Source organism: Siphateles boraxobius, unplaced genomic scaffold (assembly GCF_051911475.1).
Source record: "Siphateles boraxobius isolate OS27281-9 unplaced genomic scaffold, OSU_SipBor_1 29, whole genome shotgun sequence".
Classification (NCBI taxonomy): domain Eukaryota; kingdom Metazoa; phylum Chordata; class Actinopteri; order Cypriniformes; family Leuciscidae; genus Siphateles; species Siphateles boraxobius.
The window spans coordinates 7805056-7814194 of NW_027508908.1; positions in this window are offsets into that span (position 1 = coordinate 7805056).

Sequence of the window (9139 nt, forward strand, 5' to 3'; positions counted from 1 at the left end):
TGAGAGTGATGTTAATCTCCTCTGCCCGGTCAGGGCGCTGAGAGCTTACATTACGTGCTCCGCCCCTTTCTGGCGTTCTGTCTGTGACAGCCGCGTCAGCTCCGGGAACCAAGTCTGGTTCTCCAAACGCGGGGCTATGAGGAGCACTGATTGGCGCGTTTCCCTGATTCTCTTGATTACCTGTGGTAACAGAGAGACCGGAGGGAATGCATATAGTGGGCGGCTGGGCAAGGTTTGGGCCAGCGTGTCCTGGTTCTTTGAAAAGAACTTTGGGCAGTGAGCGTTGTCTTGTGACGCAAATAGGTCGACTTCCGCTTTGCCAAAAAGGCGCCATAGCAACTGGACTGTTTGGGGGTGCAGGGACCATTCCCCAGGGGGAACATTGTCCCTGGACAGTCTGTCTGGGCCGTCGTTCAGGCGGCCTGGCACGAGCGCAGATGCTGCTGAGACCAAACGAGGAGGCGTTCTGGCAGATTGCAGAGGTTTCTGGATCTGACATCGCCCTGACGGTTCACATAGGACACTACAGACATGTTGTCGTTGACATGTTGACATGGTTGGTCGATGAAAACTTCCGGTGGAGAGAACGGTGGCATGTTTGGTTGCCGCTTCTTCACTCGGTACTTTTAATTGTTTTTACGTGTTTTATATTATTTTTTTATTATATGTTTTTGTTGGATTCCTTGTTACTTGGTCGTGCTTCTACATTTCTGACTGGGATCGGAAAACACTCTTTGCTGTGCCTGTGAAACCTACGTGTGTGTAACCTATCGGTGTGCCTGGATTTTTCACTCCTTTGTGCTCTCCGTGATTCTGTATAACAGTGCGTCAGAAGTTCTGTTTTACTACAACGCTTTGGATTCTACCATGGACATTTTGGATTGGATCAAACCGTGTCCTGTGTAGCAGTGTCTGATCTTTGGTTCATCACAACATTTTGATCTCAATTGGACTATGTGGATTTGTTTACTATTTACTGTCATTTGTATCTTAACATTGACTGGGCTCCGTCGAGTGTGGATCCTCGAACACCTGGATCCCATAGGGGATCGCAGCGGAATTTTAACATCACAGGGACTGATATTAAGGTCTTATGTTCCCGTCCCACATGTATTGACATTAATCAAAACATCTCTCGTGGTGTTTGCCCTGCGAACTTATGCTATCCACAAGTGTCTACTATATACTGTGACAAAGTACGCCCTGATTTCATCAGGTTCGCGCACCTTAATGTACGCTCATTAAACAAAAAGACTGATTTACTTTATGACATCATCCTTGACAAAAAACTAGATGTCTTCTGTATTTCAGAAACTTGGCATTAACAGAATGACTTTTTAAATCTCAATCTGTGTACTCCACCGGGATTTAGATATCTTGACAAACCCAGAGCAACTGGTAAAGGGGGTGGCCTTGCTCTTGTGTATAGTACCGATGTCTCTGTTACTGAAATTGCTGTTCCTCCTGTCTTATCATTTGAGAGTATTGTTTTTAAAGTTAGTGGTGTTTCTCCTGTTTTGATCTTGTTTATCTATCGGCCACCGAAACCTAACCCTCTGTTCTTTGAAGAACTATCTTAAAAATATTGATCTTAATCAGTTTTCATGTATGATCAATGAGAGTCCTGCAGGTAATACTGTTGATCACTATAATTTAATTTTATCATCAATTCTGGATGTGCTGGCCCCCAGGAAGGAACGTGTGGTTTCATTTTCAAAATCATCACCCTGGTTTACTATTGAGCTCAGGGCTCTTAAAGCAAAGAACAGGCAGTTGGAACGACAATATAAAAAATCAGGGCTCACTGTTCATAAACTTATGTATGATGAGCATTTGGTTCGGTATAGCGATGCCCTCAAAATAGCAAGAACTGAATACTACTCTCAAATCATTAATGACGGTACTGCAAAACCAAACAAGATGTTTAGAGTAATCAACAAACTCCTTAAACCTACCAATCCACTTATTTGTTCCACTGTGCAGCAGTGCAATAAGTTTCTGATTTTCTTTACTGATAAAATTGAGAATATTTATCAGTCTATTACTTCTGTCTCTTTGTGTGCACCTCCTGAGATTCAGCCTGTAAATTGTCCACTTACCCGGTTTACTAGTTTTCAAACGGTCACCATTGATTACATTTCCAAATTAATTATGACGATGAGTTCCTCTACCTGTACTCTGGATCCTATTCCAACTCATGTTCTCAAGGAGTGTCTGTCATCTATCAGTCCTCTCATTTTGAACATTGTTAATGCTTCTCTTACTACTGGACTTGTTCCCCAAGCCCTTAAGGTTGCTTCCATCACACCCGTTCTTAAAAAGCCTGGGTGTGATGTGTCTGATCTGTCTAATTACAGGCCAATATCTAATCTTCCTTTTTTGGCGAAGGTTTTGGAACGTGTTGTTATGTCACAACTACATTCTCACTTGTCCATGAATGAGCTTTTAGAACCTTTTCAATCTGGTTTTCGATCAGGACATAGTACTGAGACTGCCTTGGTCCGAGTTATGAATGATCTCCTCGTCTCTGCTGACTCTGGTGCTCTTACTATCTTGGTGCTGTTAGATTTGAGTGCAGCTTTTGATACGCTGTGTCACTCTATATTGATTGAGAGACTCGAGACTTGGCTTGGTATTTCCGGTACAGTGTTGGAGTGGTTTAAATCTTACCTCACTGATCGTACCCAGTTCGTCACGTTAGAAAATAATAAATCTAACGTTGGACAGGTATGTCATGGTGTCCCTCAGGGGTCTGTCCTTGGCCCAATACTTTTTAATATTTACATGCTTCCTTTGGGGCAGATTATTAGAAAGCATGGTTTGGGGTTCCACTTCTATGCTGATGATACTCAGATTTATATTAGCACAAAAAACTAATATCATAGGTACATCAGCAACGCTTTCTGACTGTCTGCACGAAATTAAATTATGGATGTACCACAATTTTCTTAAATTAAATGGTACTAAGTCAGAGGTTCTTTTAGTTGGTACCCCTGCAGCTACCTGTAATGGTAAAAAATTTAATTTAGACATTGAAAACAATGTACTGTCTCCATTACCTCAAGTTCGCAACCTTGGTGTAATTTTTGATTCTCACTTAACACTTGAAGCACATATCAAGAGCATTTCAAAATCTGCATTCTTCCATTTGAGGAATATTGCCAGGATCAGGCCTTTTCTTTCATTACCTGATGCTGAGAGGCTTGTCCATGCACTTATGACCTCTAGGCTTGATTATTGTAATGCCCTTTATCTTGGCCTACCTGCAAAGTCCATTAAGCGACTGCAACACATACAGAACTCAGCTGCACGTGTTCTTACACATACTCCTTTTCGTCAGCATATCTCTGGTGTGCTTAGGAACCTGCATTGGCTTCCGGTACATGCCCGTATTGATTTTAAAACTCTTATTTTAACATATAAAGCTGTACATGGAACTGCACCATCATATATATGTGATTTGATTACGCCATATATGCCCTCTCGATCTTTGCGCTCCGCCCATTCTTTTCTACTGAAACAGCCTTCTTGCAGACTGAAAACGATGGGTGAAAGAGCTTTCTCTGTGGCAGCCCCCAGGTTGTGGAATGCACTTCCTTTAACGATTAGGAATGCTACAACATTAACGAGTTTTAAGAAACTGTTAAAAACCCATCTTTTTTAAGAAGGTGTTTGTGTCTTAATTGGTGTATGTTAATTTATCTTAATTTTTAATGCATTTACTTTTGTACTGTACTTGTAGCGCTTTGGGTACAAGAAAAGCGCAATATAAATACAATTTATTATTATTATTATTATTGTCCGAGTGGACTAGAACATGGTGGTCCCGTATAAACGGGAGGAAACGCATTCTCGACCGCTATCATTTCCAGACAGTTTATATGGAGGAGTTCTCCCCGGTCTGACCATAGGCCAGAGACTGGTCTGCCTTCGAAGAGCGCGCCCCAACCCGAGTTGGATGCGTCTGTCGAGATGACCTTCCGGTATGAGACAGTCCCCATACTCACTCCCCACTGGTACCAGTCGGCCGCTAACCAGGGCTGCAGAGCTGTAATGCAGCTCTGAGTCACTCTGATCAGGGCGCAGCCTGACTTCCAGGCTCGGTGAGACACACGAGCGGCCAGCCAGCGTTGTAGCGGGCGCATGCGTAGCAAACCCAGCTGAAGTACCGCAGAGGCTGAAGCCATGTAGCCCAGCATCCTCTGGAATGTCTTCAGAATCAGAATCAGAATCAGAATCAGAAAGAGCTTTATTGCCAAGTGTGCTTGCACACACAAGGAATTTGTTTTGGTACTGAGGCTTCCAGTGGACATATACAAATACAACATGAAACATAATACTACAAATTATAAGAATAAAAAATAAAAATATAAATATATGAGAATAAAACTATCACAGTTGGGTTTAGTCAGAATAGACATTTTCAGATTTACAGATTATGAACCTATTTACAGTGTTTTGAATATTATAAATAAATAAATCTACATATAAGTATCACCTGAGTTGTGGGATATTGCACTAAACAGTGGGAGTATTGCACTTACAGGCATATGCCTTGGGAGGAGTGTTAACTGTTCAGGAGGGAAATGGCCTGTGGGAAGAAACTGTTCCTGTGCCGAGATGTTCTTGTGGCCAGTGATCTGAGTCGCCGTCTTGACGGTAACAGTTCAAACAGGAGGTGTCCAGGGTGAGTGGAGTCTGTGATGATTTTACCTGCTCTCTTCCTCACTCTGGAAGAGTACAGGTCCTGGAGGTTTGGCAGGGGGGCACCAATAATCCTCTCCGCAGTCCGGACTGTCCGTTGTAGTCTCCTGATGTCTGATTTGGTAGCTGAACCAAACCAGACAGTGATGGAAGCGCACAAGACAGACTCAATGACGGCTGAGTAGAACTGAATCAGCAGATCCTGTGGCAGGTTGAACTTCCTCAGCTGGCGAAGGAAGTACAGTCTCTGCTGGGCCTTTTTCACAGTGGAGTCAATGTGATTGTCCCACTTCAGGTCCTGAGAGATGATAGTGCCCAGGAACCTGAATGACTCCACTGCTTCCACAGTGCTGTTCATGATGGTGAGTGGGAGGAGTGCTGAGCTGTTCCTCCTGAAGTCCACGATCATCTCCACTGTTTTGAGCGTGTTCAGCTCAAGGTTGTTATAACTGCACCAGGCAGCCAGCTGTTCAACCTCCAGTCTGTAAGCAGACTCGTCACCGTTTCGGATGAGACCGATGACAGTGGTGTCGTCTGCAAATTTCAGGAGCTTGACAGTGGGGTCTTTAGAAGTGCAGTCATTAGTGTACAGGGAGAAGAGCAGTGGGGAGAGAACGCACCCTTGGGGAGCACCAGTGCTGATTGTGAGTGTCTTGGATGTGTGTTTCCCCAGTCTCACTCGCTGCTGCCGGTCCGTCAGGAAGCTGGTGATCCACTGACAGATCGAGGATGGTATGGAGAGCTGGGTCAGTTTGGCTGTGAGAAGACCAGGCATGATGGTATTGAAGGCCGAACTGAAGTCCACAAAGAGGATCCTTGCATAAGTCCCTGGTCTGTCGAGATGTTGCAGGATACAATGCAGTCCCATGTTGACTGCATCATCCACAGACCTGTTTGCTCTGTAAGCAAACTGAAAGGGATCCAGCAGGGGTCCAGTGAGGTCCTTCAGGTGGGCCAGCACCAGTCTTTCAAACGACTTCATGACCACAGACGTGAGAGCGACAGGTCTGTAGTCATTAAGTCCAGTGATTTTGGGTTTTTTGGGGACAGGAATGATAGTGGAGCGTTTGAAGCAGCAGGGAACTTCACACTGCTCCAATGATCTGTTGAAGATCTGCGTGAAGACCGGGGCCAGTTGGTCAGCGCAGGCTTTTAAACAAGCAGATGAGATGCCGTCTGGGCCTGAGGCTTTCCTAGTCTTCTGTTTTTTGAAGACTCGGCTCACGTCCTCCACACAGACCTTAAGCTCAGGTTGGATGGCAGGAGGGGGGAGTGATAATTGGAGAACAGGAGGTGATGCTGAATGTGTGAAGTGCAGATCAGACCGGGTGTGTGGTGTGAATGAGGGCTTTTCAAACCGGCAGTAAAATGAATTTAAATCGTCAGCCAGGTGTTGATTGTCCACAGATCGAGGGGATGGTGACTTGTAGTTGGTAATGTTCCTCAGGCCATTCCAGACTGATGATGGGTCGTTGGATGAAAACTGGTTTTTCAGTTTATCAGAGTAGTTCCTTTTAGCAACTCTGATCTCCTTTGTCAATCTGTTTCTGGCCTGGTTATACAAGATTTTATCCCCACTTCTGTAAGCATCCTCTTTGGCATGACGAAGGTGTTTGAGTTTCCCAGTAAACCATGGTTTATCATTAGTGAATGATAAGAATGTCCTGGTAGGAATGCATGTATCCTCACAGAAACTTATATATGATGTTACAGTATCTGTGAGCTCATCCAGATCATTGGTAGCAGCTTCAAAAACAGTCCAATCAGTGCAATCAAAGCAGGCCTGTAGATTCTGCTCTGCTTCATTAGTCCATCTTTTCACAGTCCTTATTCCAGGTTTAGCTGATTTCAGTTTCTGCCTGTAGGTCGGTATGAGATGAACCAAACAGTGATCAGAGAGCCCCAAAGCTGCCCGTGGGACGGAGTGATATGCATTTCTTATTGTGGTGTAACAGTGGTCCAGTATATTACTGTCTCTGGTGGGACATGTAACGTGCTGTCTGTATTTTGGTAGTTCACGGGAAAGATTTGCTTTGTTAAAATCCCCAAGAATGATTAAAAGAGAGTCTGGGTACCTTTGTTCCGTTTCAGATATTTGTTCAGCCAGCTGTTGTAGCGCCGCGCTCGCGCACGCGTCTGGAGGGATGTAAACATTCACGAGAATGAAAGAGGAAAATTCCCGAGGCGAGTAGAAGGGTTTACAGTTTATGAAATGTGCCTCTAAATTAGGAGAGCACATCTTCTTCAGTGTTGTTACATCTGAACACCAACTTTCGTTAATGTAGAAACACAATCCACCACCTCTCGTTTTCCCCGTTAGCTCCGCGATGCGATCCGCTCGGAACAGCTGGAAGCCCGGCAGATGTATTGCGTTGTCCGGTATGGCTTCACTCAGCCAGGTTTCAGTGAAACACAAAGCAGCAGAGTTTAAAAAATCCTTGTTAGTGTGGGTGAGGAGAAGTAGTTCATCCGTTTTGTTAGGAAGGGATCGGAGATTCGCGAGATGAATGCTGGGGAGTGCAGTGCGCAGGCCGCGCTCGCGGAGTTTAACCAGCGCGCCGGCTCGCTTCCCGCGTTTGCGTCTGAACGCGCGTTTGAACAACAACGCTGCCCCTCCGACGAGAATGTCCAGCAAAACGTCCGAATAATCAAAAACTGTAGAAAAGGTTTCTGGTGTGTGTTTCCTAATGTCCAGTAGTTCGTCTTTGGTGAAACTGATAGGAAAAGAATGACTAAACGCAGAACAAACGAACAAAAACAACACAATAGCTGGAGAGCTCCACACCGAGGCAGCCATCCGCGGCGCCATCTTGGATGTTTCGTGCTGTGCTGTGCGGTGCTGTTCTTCTGGAAAGACGCGGCCAGTCGCTGTGTTGACAAGCGGGCCATCATAGCCACGGAGTCCAGTTCTATTCCTAAAAAGGAAATTGACTGACTGGTCACTAATAAACTCTTGGTCCAGTTGACCGTGAGACCCAGGCTGTCCAGGTGACTGAGGAGCACAGCTCTGTGAGGCAGTATTTCTGTCTCTGATTGTGCTAGAACCAGCCAATCGTCCAGATAGTTCAGAATTCGCATGCCCTGATTTCTCAAGGGGGCGAGTGCCGCGTCCATGCACTTCGTGAATGAACAGGGTGCTAAGGACAGACAGAACGGCAGGACGGTGTATTGATAAACCTGACGTCGAAGGCAAATCTCAAGAATGGCCTGTGACGGGGTATTATCTGAATCTGAAAATAGGCATCATTTAGATCGAGAGATATAAACCAGTCTCCTGGGCGAACGTGTGCGAGGAGTCGTCTGGTTGTAATCATTTTGAACGGTCTTATCATAAGAGCTTTGTTCAAATGTCTCAGATCTAGTATGGGTGTGAGACCCTCGTCCTTCTTGGGCACGAGAAAATAACGGCTGTAAAAGCCTGACTCGCTCAGAGAAGGCGGTACCGGTTCTATGGCCCTTTTGCACAGCAGCTTTGCTATTTCTGAGCGAAGTAGATGTGCTACTTCTGCATTCACTGTCGTCGTGGTCCGTGCACGAAAGCGAGGGGGGCGGCGAGCGAACTGTAACGAACTTAATCACTTTGTGATGCGCGAGCGGCGCCATGGGCAGCGTGTATGTTAGTAAGCGTGGGCGCTCGTGAGCGGGCACGGGACTTACATTCATAACTTGACCGATATGAGGCTGCACTTGTGACGCGCGTTTAACGCCGTGGGCGAAGTGGATGCAGTAAGCGTGAGCGCTTGCAAGCGGGCACGAGACTTACGTTCATATTCTGACTCATATAAGGCTGCACTTCGTGGTGCATGCGCGGCGCTGTTTGCGAAGTGCTTGTTAGTAAGCGTGAGCGCTTGCGAGCGGGGCACGAGACTTACATCCAAAACTTGATTGATATGAGTCTGCACTTTGTGATGCGCGTGACTTGGCCGTGTAATAGAGCGGGCAGATAGTAGATGTGGGCACGGACACTTGGGCACATCTCCTGCAGTTAACACTCGACCGGCATTTGCCAGCTCTATAAGAGTGGGCTCTCTGGATGACACGGGAAGTGCGTAGTTTGTGTGTAGGGGTGAGCACTGTAGCGTGGGCACTTTTTCTACACTTAAAACACCACCGGCGTGAGCCGGATAACCATACATTATGCTCTTCCTGAGATTTCTCTGGTTCGCCATAAAAACGGTGGTTGTGTGCAGGCGAGCGGGTTGTGTTACCGACTCGTTGGCTGCTAAATGACTCACTGCAGTAGCCAGAATTTTAAAGACCGTGTGATAGAGCGCCGGAAATACGGCAGCTCGCTGATGATAGCCGTAGCTGCGAGAGCCGGGATCGAACACGGGTCTCTGGCGCGAAGCTGTGGGTTTCGCCACTGAGCCACAGGGGGGATATGACATCATCTTCAGTTAGCGCGAGCAGATAAAGAGAGCGTCATCACAGTTTC